The 12,017-nt window shown below is 42.5% G+C and overlaps 1 protein-coding gene across 8 annotated transcripts in view; it reads left to right on the top strand.

Annotated features, from left to right (window-relative positions):
• Window positions 1–3,137: 3,137 nt before the first annotated feature.
• ZBTB38 (zinc finger and BTB domain containing 38) overlaps window positions 3,138–12,017 on the top strand; it is a 143,020-nt gene continuing 134,140 nt past the window's right edge. For 5 of the 8 annotated variants that reach the window (XM_010858193.1, XM_010858187.1, XM_010858185.1 and 2 more), the window contains exon 1: window positions 5,267–5,902. The gene's annotated coding sequence lies outside the window, so the exon portion shown is untranslated. Of the gene's footprint in view, window positions 3,287–5,196; window positions 5,903–12,017 lie in introns of those variants that run through there. The other 3 variants (XM_010858189.1, XM_010858190.1, XR_826898.1) reach the window with 3 other exon arrangements.

Here is a 12,017-nt window from a genome sequence, read left to right as displayed (position 1 = left end):
TGAGCTTGGTGATGATGTTGCTGCTAAGTCACTTCAGTCGTGTCCGACTCTGTGCGACCCCATAGACGGCAGCCCACCAGGCTCCCCCGTCCCTGGGATTCTCCAGGCAAGAACACTGGAGTGGGTTGCCATTTCCTTCTCCAATGCATGAAAGTGAAAAGTGAAAGTGAAGTCGCTCGGTTGTGTCCGACCCTCAGCGACCCCATGGACTGCTGCCTTCCAGGCTCCTCTGTCCATGGGATTTGCCAGGCAAGAGTACTGGAGTGGGTTGCCATTGCCTTCTCCACTGATTACTAGTAAAGTACTAATTAGTTTTTGTTTTGGAAAGTATATTTTTCTTAAAAAGTGTATGTGTGTTCATTAACAAGTATTGGATTTATTACTGTAATTTTAAATGAAATATTTAAAAAGTTTCTTAGTTTCAATTTCTAATATGGTCCTGATGGATAGATATAATCCACATTAACAAAAGCTCTTTGGCATCCTCAATAATTTTTAAGAATGGAAAGGGGTTCTGAGACCAAAAAGTTTGAAAACTACTGTCCAAGCACTCACAAACATCCAGTCACCCTTGAAATGACATGTTTAAGTATGGGCTTGCAATGCAGTTCTGGCCAGTGACATATGAAGTGAGGTGTAGACATCGTGTTCAGTTTTCAGTTCAGAGTATTAAACAGAAATGTGTATATGGGCTTCAAAGGGATTGGTAATGTTGTTTCTTATTCTAGCTGATTGATATGTGGTGTTTATTCACCTTCTTTATCTCTTACATATTAAATTTTTTGTATGTGGAATATTTTATTACAAAAATTGAACACACGGAGGAGAAGATTCCTCTTCCTCTATGTAAGTGGGTTTTTTTTTTTTTCTGTTTTGCAGCATATTCATCTGGCATACTGGACCCAAGTGTGCACTGTTGGACTCTAAAGAATGTTGTGCTTGTGGCTCTCTGAGTCTGTGTCAACAACATATTTGTGATATTTGACTTGTAACCTGAGAGTCTCCCCATCTCTTGCCACATATGCAGTCTCTCCATTCACAAGGCTGTCAGTTCAAGTTACAAAGCCCCTCATGAAAAGACCTTCCCTTCTCTGGGTTAGTCCCTTCTCCCCTAAGGTCAAGCAGGATACCAGTGTCTGTCACGCATCACATCTTTGCTAAGTTCCCTCACCTAAAGCCCGTACAAGAATAGACATCAACTAGGTTTTCCAGCTCACCGGTTCTGTAAACTGCCACACACTGAATCCACTTCAGACCCCTTTTAGAACTTGGGTGAGCACCTTCTAAATGGAACCCACAACAGGTACAAAGGCAGGCTCACTTTACTGCCACTGAGCGGACCTGCTCCCATGTCACCCTGAGGACCTGGGGCTATGAAATCATGGTTTCTGGGTTTCTCCTACCCCTCTTCTTAATGTTACTTTCTCAGACATTCATAAACCAAGTAGAAAATTAAAGAATTATATAATCCAATTAACAGATTTGAGGGGATACCTGAACAAAATCTGGGCTTGGCTATCATGAGTGAGGGGGGAATGCCTGTTGGCAAGCACAAAAATGTTTGCTACAGTTGTGCACACATATGTGTGTATTTTAAATCTTTCCACAATAACATGTATTGCTGTGTGACCAAAAAAGAAATGAGTAAAGGCAATGAAGGGGAAATAGACATATTAAAAACAAATAAACGCAGTCACATTTTGAGGTGTTGAGACATATATTGGTAGAAGAAGCAGACCCATTTGCTGAAACCCAATTTACTGATCCATGCACCATATTTACTTGCTGCTTTTGCTGTTTATAAAGTTTACAACAATTCTTACTGGATGGAATTTTTAAAACAACCTTTGAACATTTCTGCAAAATCTTAGTCGTTCAGAATTCCATTATAACTGCATGACAGCATTTTAAGGCCTATTCAGTCTATTGCAGCCCAGTTAGTTAGAAGAGAAGGACCATCTATGGGAAAATATTCATGAGAATATATAAAAGATAAAAGACAGAACACAAATACATAAATCAATAAGAAAAAGGCAACCAAATTGAAAAATGGACAAAGAGTATGAACAGGCAATTCACAGATTCAGAAATACAGTTGGGGGCTTCTCTGGTGGCTCAGTGGTAAAGAATCTGCCTGTTCAAGAGACAGGTTCAATCCCTGGTCTGGGAAAAATCCCACATGCTTTGGAGCAACTAAGCACTTGTGCCACAACTACTGAGTTTGTGCTCCAGAGCCCGGGAACCACAGCTACTGAGCCCACACATCCTGGAGCCTGTGCTCTGCAGCAAGAGAAGTCACAGCAATAAGAAGCCTGTGCGCCGCAACTAGAGAAAGCCCTGTGCAACAACAAAGACCCAGTGTAGCTTAAAAAAAATCACCATTAAAAAGTCTATGTTGACTCAGAAAACAATCTTATGATTGCCAAGCGGAAGGGATAGTCAGGGAGTTTGGGAAGGTCATGTACACACTGCTTTATTCAAAATGGATAACCAACAAGGACCTATTGTAGAGCACGTGGAACTCTACTCAATGTTATTTGCCAGCCTTGTTCGGAATGGGAGTTCAGGGGAGAAGAGACATATGTATGTGTATGACTAGGTCCCTTTGCTGTTCACCTGAAACTACCACAACATTGTTAAGTGGCTATACCCCAATACAAAATGAAAAGTTTAAAGTTTGGGGGGGGGGTAGTCTGTATTTCCTTTGGGGTAGTAGGGGGAGCTAGGACAGAGTGGGTGGGGCTAGGGAATGATGTGGCCGGAGTGGATCACGGACTGGAGTGTAAGGGGAAGGATCTGTGGGACCGGGGGGTGATTTGGCCAGATTGGGATTGATGAGTGACGGGGAAAGGGCAGAGAGTTTGGAGAAACCAAAAGGTACTTGAAAGGACTGAGGGAAGTGAGAACAAACGGCCGTGGGAGAACTGAGACCGATTCGAAACAACTGAAGAAACTTGATAAGAGGGAAGGGAAGGGGGTGGACGTGTCAGCTGCTAGGAAGGTAGAATGGAAACAACTGGCTTTCAGTAAGCTGACCTAGAGCCACTGGCAAACAGGACCTGTTAACACTAAGCAAGGTCCCTGTAGAAGAAGAAGGTTTGAAACAAACAGGAAACACTAATTTTCAGAATGCTACGAACTGTGCCTTGCAGAGGCACTTCCTCTTGTCTTGGCTCTATTATTACATTGTAGTTTGCCTCTAAAGCAACCAAGATCTTTGAAGACTCCTTTGTCTGATAGTCAAAGGTTTGACTCTTTGCCGTGTGATCCTAAGGTAAAAAATAGGGTAAGCTGCCTTTAGTAGAAACTGCCTCTGTTTCTTGAAACTTGGGAATTTGCTTCAGATCGTAGGAGGGCATGAACCATGTCTCTCTGCAACAAGGTGTAGGTATGCATAAGGGTGTGCAGACCCTAAGACTCTTTCTCTTCTCTCTTGGTTCGAGGCAGGCATGGTTTTCGGAAGTAGAAGGCCCTGTGGTAACTGGCTTTCTCTGTGGTTCATGCCATTTTCCACACAGTGAATCGCAGGGCAACCAGAAAGCAAAAATCTTCCAGCAGTGGAGTGGTGGTGTTATGGGCTGAATCATAGCCCTCTGATTTCATATGTTAAAGCCCTAACATCCGTCACTTCATAATGTGACTGTATATTTGGAAATGGGACCTTTAAAAAGGTTATTAAGTTAAATGAGGCCATTAGAGTGGGTCCTAATCCAATCTGACTGGTTTTATAAGAAGAGTAAATCTGGGGACATGTGAGACACACCAAGGTTGTGCACACACAGAGAAAAGGACACAGCAAGGTGGCCATCTGGAGGCCTGAGTAGAGAGTCTTGAGCCTAAAGATGTGGATGGTGAACATGGCCTCACTAGGCTGAGTGAATGAAAGAAGAAGGAGACGACCTCAGACTAGGGAAAGGATGGGGGAGTCGGTGACAGCTTGTTCCAGTGGAAGGTTCTAGGGGCCTTGGTATTCTGCAGAAACTAGCCACAACTCAGCAGATTTCAGTTTCTTGTTTATTTTTTACTGAAGTAAAGTTGAATTACAATGTTGTTTTAATTACTGCTGTACCAGCAAAGTGACTCAGTTATACCTACCTGTACATTTTTAACTGTATATTTTTTTTCATTTTCTTTTCCATTATGGTTTATCACAGGATATTGAGTATAGTTTCCTCTGCCATACAGTAGGACCTTGTTGTTTATCCACTCTATATATGCCAATTTGCATCTGCTAATCCCAGACTTTCCTGCCGTCTCCCATTCCCCTCCTCCTTGGCAACCATCAGTCTATTCTCTCTGTCCCTAATATTTTTTTCCTGTTTCATAGATAGGTTCATTTGTCTTATTTTAGATTCCACATGTAAGTGATACCATATGGTATTTATCTTTCTCTTTCTGACTTACTTCACTTAGTATGATAATCTCTCGTTGCATCCATGTTGCAGCAAATGGCATTATTTTGCTCTTTTTATGGCTGAGTAGTATTCCACTGTATATATGTACCTCATCTTCTTTATCCTCTCATCTGTCAATGGATATTTAGATGGTTTCCATGTTTTGGTTAGTGTAAACAGCGCTGCTATAAACAGAGGGGTGCATGTATCTTTTTAACCATATTTTTCTCTGGATATATGCCCAAGAGAGGGATTGCTGGACCATATGGTAATTCTATTTTAAATTTTCTGAGGAACCTCCATACTGTTTCCACAGTGGCTGTATCAACTTACATTCCCACCAATACTGTAGGAGGGTTCCCTTTTCTCCACACCCTCTCCAGCATTTATTATTTGTAGGCTTTTTAATGATGGCCATTCTGACCATCATGAGAAGGTACCTCATTATAGTTTTGATTTGCATTTCTCTAATAATGAGTGATGTTGAGCATCTTTTCATGTGCCTATTGGCCATCTGTATCTCTCCTTTGGACAAAAGTCTCTAGGTCTTCTGCTCATTTTTTTGATTGGGTTGTTTGGGGTTTTTTTGTTTTTGTTGTTTGGTTTCTTTTTTGTTGTTGTTGTTGTTGAGTTATATGAGCTATTTGTGTATTTTGGAAATTAAGCCCTTGTCAGTCACATCATTTGCAAGTATTTTCTCCCTATTCTCGATGTATGCTGCTGCTGCTGCTAAGTCTCTTCAGTCGTGTCCGACTCTGAAATTTAGGTAGGGATTCTCGATGTATAATCCCTACCTAAATTCCAGCCAGTTGCTCATGGTGCCTCCAGCAGGCTCCTGATTGTCAAGGTTGTGCTCACTGCTGTGTCCGCAGCATCATCATCTGGAACAGTGGTACTCTACAAGTGTTTGCTGAATGGATCAATAGATTTATGTAGAGGTAGATGAGTGCGTGTACGAATCTATATGACTCAAGGATGCAGTGCCTTCTCCTACCACCCACAGCCATTTGTGATTCTCTCTGTGGTGAGCCCATTTCTCCTTCCACCTGTCCCTTGATGGCTCTAAAAGCCCTTAGTCATTTGGCTCCAGTGTCCTAGTTTTGGAGACCAGCTACTTATTAACTAAACCGTTGCACCACTCATTCTTATAGCCTTAAATTAGTTTGGGTTAATTCTTAACTGTTTCCTTTCTGTTCATGTGTCATTTAATGGTTTGCCTTTATCTGATTTTCCCCAATTTCCTGTGCATTTGTGGTTTTCTACAGAAGCTCTGTACCAGAGGTCTCATGCGGCCACACCAAACAAGTGTGGGCGCCTAGGGTTTCTAGGAGGGCTCTCTGGCTGCTCTGGGTCTCATCCAACTGGTGTCCAACCAAACATTCCCAGCCAAGGTTATTCATGCTAGAGGAGGAAGAATGCCTGCCCCAGAGCCAGCTCTTGGGGAAAAGAAGAATTGTTGATATAGGCCAAGCCCCCAGAGAAGACAGATTTCACTGCAGCTGCTAAAGGTTGGTGGTATACTTTTTCTCCAACTCAGTGAAAGTTGTCCATGAATTTCATTAGTGTGTTTTGTCCTAATGACCTTTGGAATAAACAGGAAGAAAAAATTTTTAAATCAATAGAATAAGCTTCTTGGCGGACTGAGAGTTTTATCCATCATTGATTCTCCACATCTAGTATGTGCTGGACAGGCAAATGCCTAATAAATATTTGATGAAGGAAAGAGAGAAAGATAAAAGGAAAGGGGGGGGCAGGGAAGGAAAGGATTGGAGATTGCCATGGATGGAAAGAATGCTCATTTATTGCTCAAAAATAGTACGATGATATAGTTATGTTTTCAAAGCTAATTAGTGGCATTATCACTGACACCTAGAATCAATAAAACAAATTAAGTCACTTTGCAAATTAAAGGATGTATTTATAAAGATAAAATGATAGTAGACAACCAGAATAACAAGAACAATCAAAAAGTGTTTCTTGGAACTTAAGCATAAAGATAAACAGCAGTGCTCATATTTTAAGGTAAATTCAAAACTCTGTAATGTAATTGCCATTTGTTCTATGCCCAATTCTCCAAAGCAAATTATAACAACCAAGTACTTTAGTTATGGATAAATGCAAGATGATCATGGAAGTGATCGAATTGACTGCAGCTGGCCAGTTTGGTATTTAGAAAAGGCCAATTAATCTGAAATTGTGGATTAAATAGATTTACAAATATATAGACTTCCTACTGTGGAGAGGGATTAACAACTCAAAAATATTTTATTACATGTCAATGAAAAACATCTCAGGACAGAAAAAGATTAAGGAAATTAACATTTTTAATCTTTTATTTATTTGATACCATACAAGCTGCACAGTTCAAGTTCAGCAAAATAATTCTATATGACACGTATGTGGCAAATAAACACACCACCGTGATGGATAGAGAAGGGAAATAATTAAGACATCTCAAAACTAAGGTGTTGTTTCTTCAGCAGTTCAGATAGTGCCATATATTAAGGTTCTTGGTGTTAGAAAAGCTCACTATAATTTTATATCATTTTAACTTGGGGAGAATAAAATATAACTTTTAGATATATAATAAAAATAAATATAATGAAAAATTTAAAAATATAATGAAAAAATAAAAAATACAATGTTTTAGAAAAATATAAAAACATTTCCAAAGCAAAATTCAGAGAAACCTGTTTTAACACCAATCTTGCAAAGATTGTATTAATGAAGCGTGTAATTTGTTTTGAAGGATTTGCCAGCATGATTTAGACTCATGATCAGCACAACTATGTCATAAAAGAAAACTGTTGGTAACATAGGTGGATGATGACTGGCTACTGCCAAAAATAAGACTGTACCTTCTTAGTTGCTGTGGGGTGTTCCCAAAGTTATGATTCAGGCTTTTTGTGTACAACGAATTTCACATGTGAAACTGATTAGTGCAAGAGTTCAGTGGGTCCCAAACTTCAACCAGTGATGATTTTTGTCCTGTGTTTTGCCACTTGTACCTCCATTTAACATGTTTTTTTCCTTTAAATCAGAAAATTTTTTTCTTTTTTCTTATTGTTTGTTGGAGGATAATTGCTTTACAGTGTCAAACTTTTTTTTTTTTTAACCTAAATACATTTTAAAAAGTAACTTGGTTTGTTATTACCACCTAACATCATCTCTGATGGGTATTCTTTGGAAAGCACTTCAATAACAAAATAATAATAATGATGTTGATGTTGATGATAATTTAAGCCTATTTCAAAACTAATTCTATGAGACAGAGACATCTTGGTAGAGAAGAAATTAGAATCCTTAGAGCTCATGGGAAAGAGTTTGGATAAATCATATGCTCAGATTGCAGTTTGCCTTCTGTGGCTTTATTTAAGAAGCAAGTTAATGTTTACATGACAATGAACTTCAAAGTCCAGGCACTAAGGAGGAAAATAGAGTGAGAGAGAAAAACAGTTGGCTTGTCACTTCTCCTTACCCTGTGGGGAGGCCACAGGGGTCAGCAGCGCACAGACACTGGAGGGAACCCAAGTGGTGGGGGGCGGGTGGCGGGGCTGGGGGGGATCCTATCTTACCAGAGCACAGTAGTTCTTTATTAAATCATTAATACAAAAATGTATTATCCTAAGACACAAGCACGATGTTTCCTGACTCCCATGGCATTTACTCTTGTTGGAGTTTCACCAAGTCTTGAAAGAATTCTTTCTACAGTCTTGGTGGAGAATTCCTCACCTTACCTCCTTTGTATGATGCCGTCTCTGACCATGTGCGTCTTTACCGTGATACTCTTGGTTTATAGAAGTGAGTGCTGTTGTTATAACAAAGTGGGACATTACATAATACAATGAAACAGCATTATCCTTTTCAGGCACTTCCTTTCTGACTCTTCCTCTTGTGGGGAATTTTCACTTATTCCTGACTTTTAAGTTAGGTCAGCATCATACATGACACCAGCAGGGTAGACAAGGTTGCCAGACGGGCCCCTGGACAAGACATCGTCCAGGCTTGCTTAAAAGGGAAACTCCAGGCCTGGAGGCCCAGCAGTAAACCAGTGCCTGCCTGGAGGGAAGTCACTGCTTGCATTTTAAACACGGCATATAGTATTTTGAGGTGCACACAGATAACATTTAGAAATGTTAAGTCCTGGAAAAGGTCCCTTTAAAGTCATAATCTGAAAGCTCAGTTTCTCTGTACACCGGTGCTGAATCAAATCTTGGACTTGGAGTTTTGGGTGAAGTAGAAAAGGGTAACTTTATTACTTCATCGGGCGAAGGGGGCCACAGTGGGCTAATGCCCTCAAAACCGTGTGTCGTCCCCACTTGGGGAAGATAGTGAGAAGTTTTATAGCCATTGTCCAAAGAGGGCGTGATCAGCTCATGGATATTCTTCTGATGGGCTGGTGGTAAGGTAAGCAGGAGTAAGCATCATCAACCTTCTCTTTTCATCTGGTCTGGGGTCTGCATGCTTATGGGCAGCCTACCAGTTAATCATTAAATTCTCTCACTTCAGGGCAGTGGGGGGCATTGCGGGGGTGGGGGAGGTGGGGTGGTGGGCGGGGAGGCGGGTTTCAGGTATCCACAAAACAGCTCAAAAGGATAAACTCTTGTGTGTTTCCATTGATGGGAAACAAGACCTTGCCCCAAGGCTGCTCTCGACTGTTTCTCCTTGGTCTCACATCGCCTCCAGTCTCTGATTCACAACTGCTTGAATCTGCCCTTTGGAACCCAGGAAAGGTCCTGGAGGCTGAATGAAGGCTGTTTCCTATAATCAAAGAAATGGGGGCACAGAAAGTCTCTGTGCTTAGGAGCCCCCCAGGGCCCTGCACAATATCAGCTGGGCTCCATAGCTGACAGGTCTGTGTGTTCCTAAAAGACCGTCTGAAAGGAGGAAAGGAGGCTGAAGAGATTTTCTCTTTTGTGGATACTGAAAAGGCAGAGATTTGAGCTAACTGCCTCCTCCCTCAAGGAGGGGGGTAAAGAACTCTACACTCCTTAAGTGTGACTTCCTTCTGAAGGGAGCAGTCTGGAAGGGGGCAGGGAGTGACTTTACAGTGGAGAAACCTGGCAGGACCAAGGTCAACATCAGCAGTGATAACAAGTCAACAGTGTGCATCTTGACGATGAGAATGGCACTTTCCCTCTATGGTCTTCCTCTCCAGTTTCTGTAACGCCAGTGTAATAATGAGAAAACAACAGACAAACCCACATTGAAGGGAATTCTATAAATACCTGACTTACCTGATCCTTCTCCAGGGGATCTTCCCAACCCAGGGCTCGAAGCCACGTCTCTTGTGTCTCTTGCACTGGTGGGTGGGTTCTTTACCGACTGAGCCACCAGGGAAGCCCCCTCAAAACAGTCAGAATCATCAAAACCAAGGAAAGTTAGCTTCTGGAGGTCCAATGGTTGAGACTCCATGCTTCCGCTGCAGGCCAGAGGTTTGATTTCTGGTCAGGGAACTCGGATCCTGCATGCCATGTGTTATGGCCAAAACCAAGCCAAAATAAAACAAAAATCGAGGAAAGTGTAAGAAATTACTATCACAGCCTAAAGCAGCCTGAGGAAGCTTGACAAGTAAATGTAATATGGTACCATGAATGCTTTCCTAGAACAAAAACAGTATATCATCTCCAAACTAAGGAACTCTGAATGAAGTACAGCCCGATGAGAGTCTTTCTGACTTTCAATATTTCCTGAAAATCCAAGACAGACTTTGTAGTCACATCAAGAATTAGGTGCTGCCTCTGGTGGCTGTTACCCCAAGATGAATGGGGACAGATTCTGGTCATCTGGTCTAGTGCTTGAAGTTACTTCAAGAGGGAGGAGCCAGGAGGAATGGCAGGGATAAATCATTTAATATACACACTCATTCATTCATTCAATGAAACAGTGATACTCTCTTTTCAAAACAGCTCTCCCAGTCTCCATGGCCTTCGTGTCTATCCATCTTTACAGGTGGTGTGTATCATGCACTTCCATGTGCCTGCTAGCCTAAATCGTTCTGTCCTTGGCTTCATCTACAACTTACTTGCCATAACCCTCTCATCAGTAAATGGATCCAGCTGTCTAAAGACGTCCTTACACGCACAGCACACAGTGGTACTCAGAGCTCCTGAAACTTGCTGAGGCCACTGCTCTTTCAGTCTCTCTCTTGGCGGATGATGTCACCACCCCCTGCTCAGCAACCCAGATCAGGAGCTCACCCTGTGCTGAGCTGTTCCACAAAGCCCCTGAGCTACAGAATCGTGCCACCTTCTGAATGTTTCCAGGAGTTGAGCCTTCTGTGCAAAGAAAGTAGCCTGAGTTAAGAAGCTTCAGTTCAGCTTCTTAACACATCTCATCCCAGAGACAGCCTCGGTCCCCTAGCTGGATTCCCACCTCCAGCTCATCCACCCACCACCTGCCCATGCAGGGATGTCTCTAACGCACAGACCTGACCACACCACTCCCCTGGGACAGCCCTCCAGGATTCTCCCTCACCCCTGGAATAAAGGCCAGGCTCGTCAGCCTGGCACACAAGTCCCTTCATGAATTGCCTCCTCTTGTCATCGTCCCCTCATCTCCTGCCACGTTCCCAGCTTCACCTTCTGCTTCTACCATACAAGTGGAAATCCCCTTGTTCAACTTCCTCCCGTGTCCTCCTCCTTCTTGGGCTTCAAGCCTGAGGCGGGTGCCCTCAGGGCTCCTCCTTAGTGTTCTGATAGGCGCCCCCTTCCCCCTTCTCCCCCACCACCACTGTGCATAACTCAGCCATTGTGCTCAGTCATGAATGCAGTAATTGGCTAGTCTAAAAACTAAAAAACACAGCAATGAACAAAACAGAAAACCCTGTCTTCTTGGAGTGTCCTGCCTTCAATTTTTCTTCGATTTTCCTTCTCCCTGGGGAGATTTTGAAGGTGAGAACAGTTCTTATATGCATCTTAAATACTTAACACAGTACACAGCACATAGTGTGCAAAAAATACAGATGAATAGTCCATGAATGAAGACCACTGTTCGCCCATCCTTCACGCCAACTCAAGGACAGGAGTTAGAGAAAACGCCTTCAACATGCTGAGCAAAAACAACTGGAAGGCTTCACTCCATACCCTCCCTAATCCTCCCAATTTAGTTAATTTCCTTTCCACTGAGCAGCAGGTTTAGTGGCACATCTGCATGTTCTTCTCCGAGGGTGTCCTCTTGCCTCTGGGGAGGACAGTTCTTGCACAACCAGAATATCGTAAATGTTGGTTGTTTTTAAGAATCAAGCTCCAGATGAAGCACAAACAATTCTATTTCTAGAACACAGCAAGGATGTTATAAACTTTGTTGCCACGGAACCATGATAGTCCAGGGGCCAAAGCTTAGGGATGGGGCGGAGGAGAGTGGGAGTGGATGGACAGCCAATGCAGGGCGAGTTCCTCCGGGACAAAGGTGGAAGTGCCCCAAAGCTTGCCTTGCACCAGTGTGTCAAGAACTAGAAAATTATCCCGCACCTCTGTTGCTCCTTTTTATTGGACAGCCTTTAGTCCTGTTTGGGATTTTTGTTAAATCAGATGCACACTATTGTATTTGTAAATTTAGAAAACTAGCTGGATTAGCAAACCAGTGAAGAGGAGATGGCATGCATATCGCATGGCGGGGGGG

Source organism: Bison bison, unplaced genomic scaffold (assembly GCF_000754665.1).
Source record: "Bison bison bison isolate TAMUID 2011002044 unplaced genomic scaffold, Bison_UMD1.0 scf7180017864384, whole genome shotgun sequence".
NCBI classification, from domain to species: Eukaryota; Metazoa; Chordata; class Mammalia; order Artiodactyla; family Bovidae; genus Bison; species Bison bison.
Note: the sequence above shows the minus strand (reverse complement) of the source record. Positions and strands in the feature narration are given on the sequence as shown.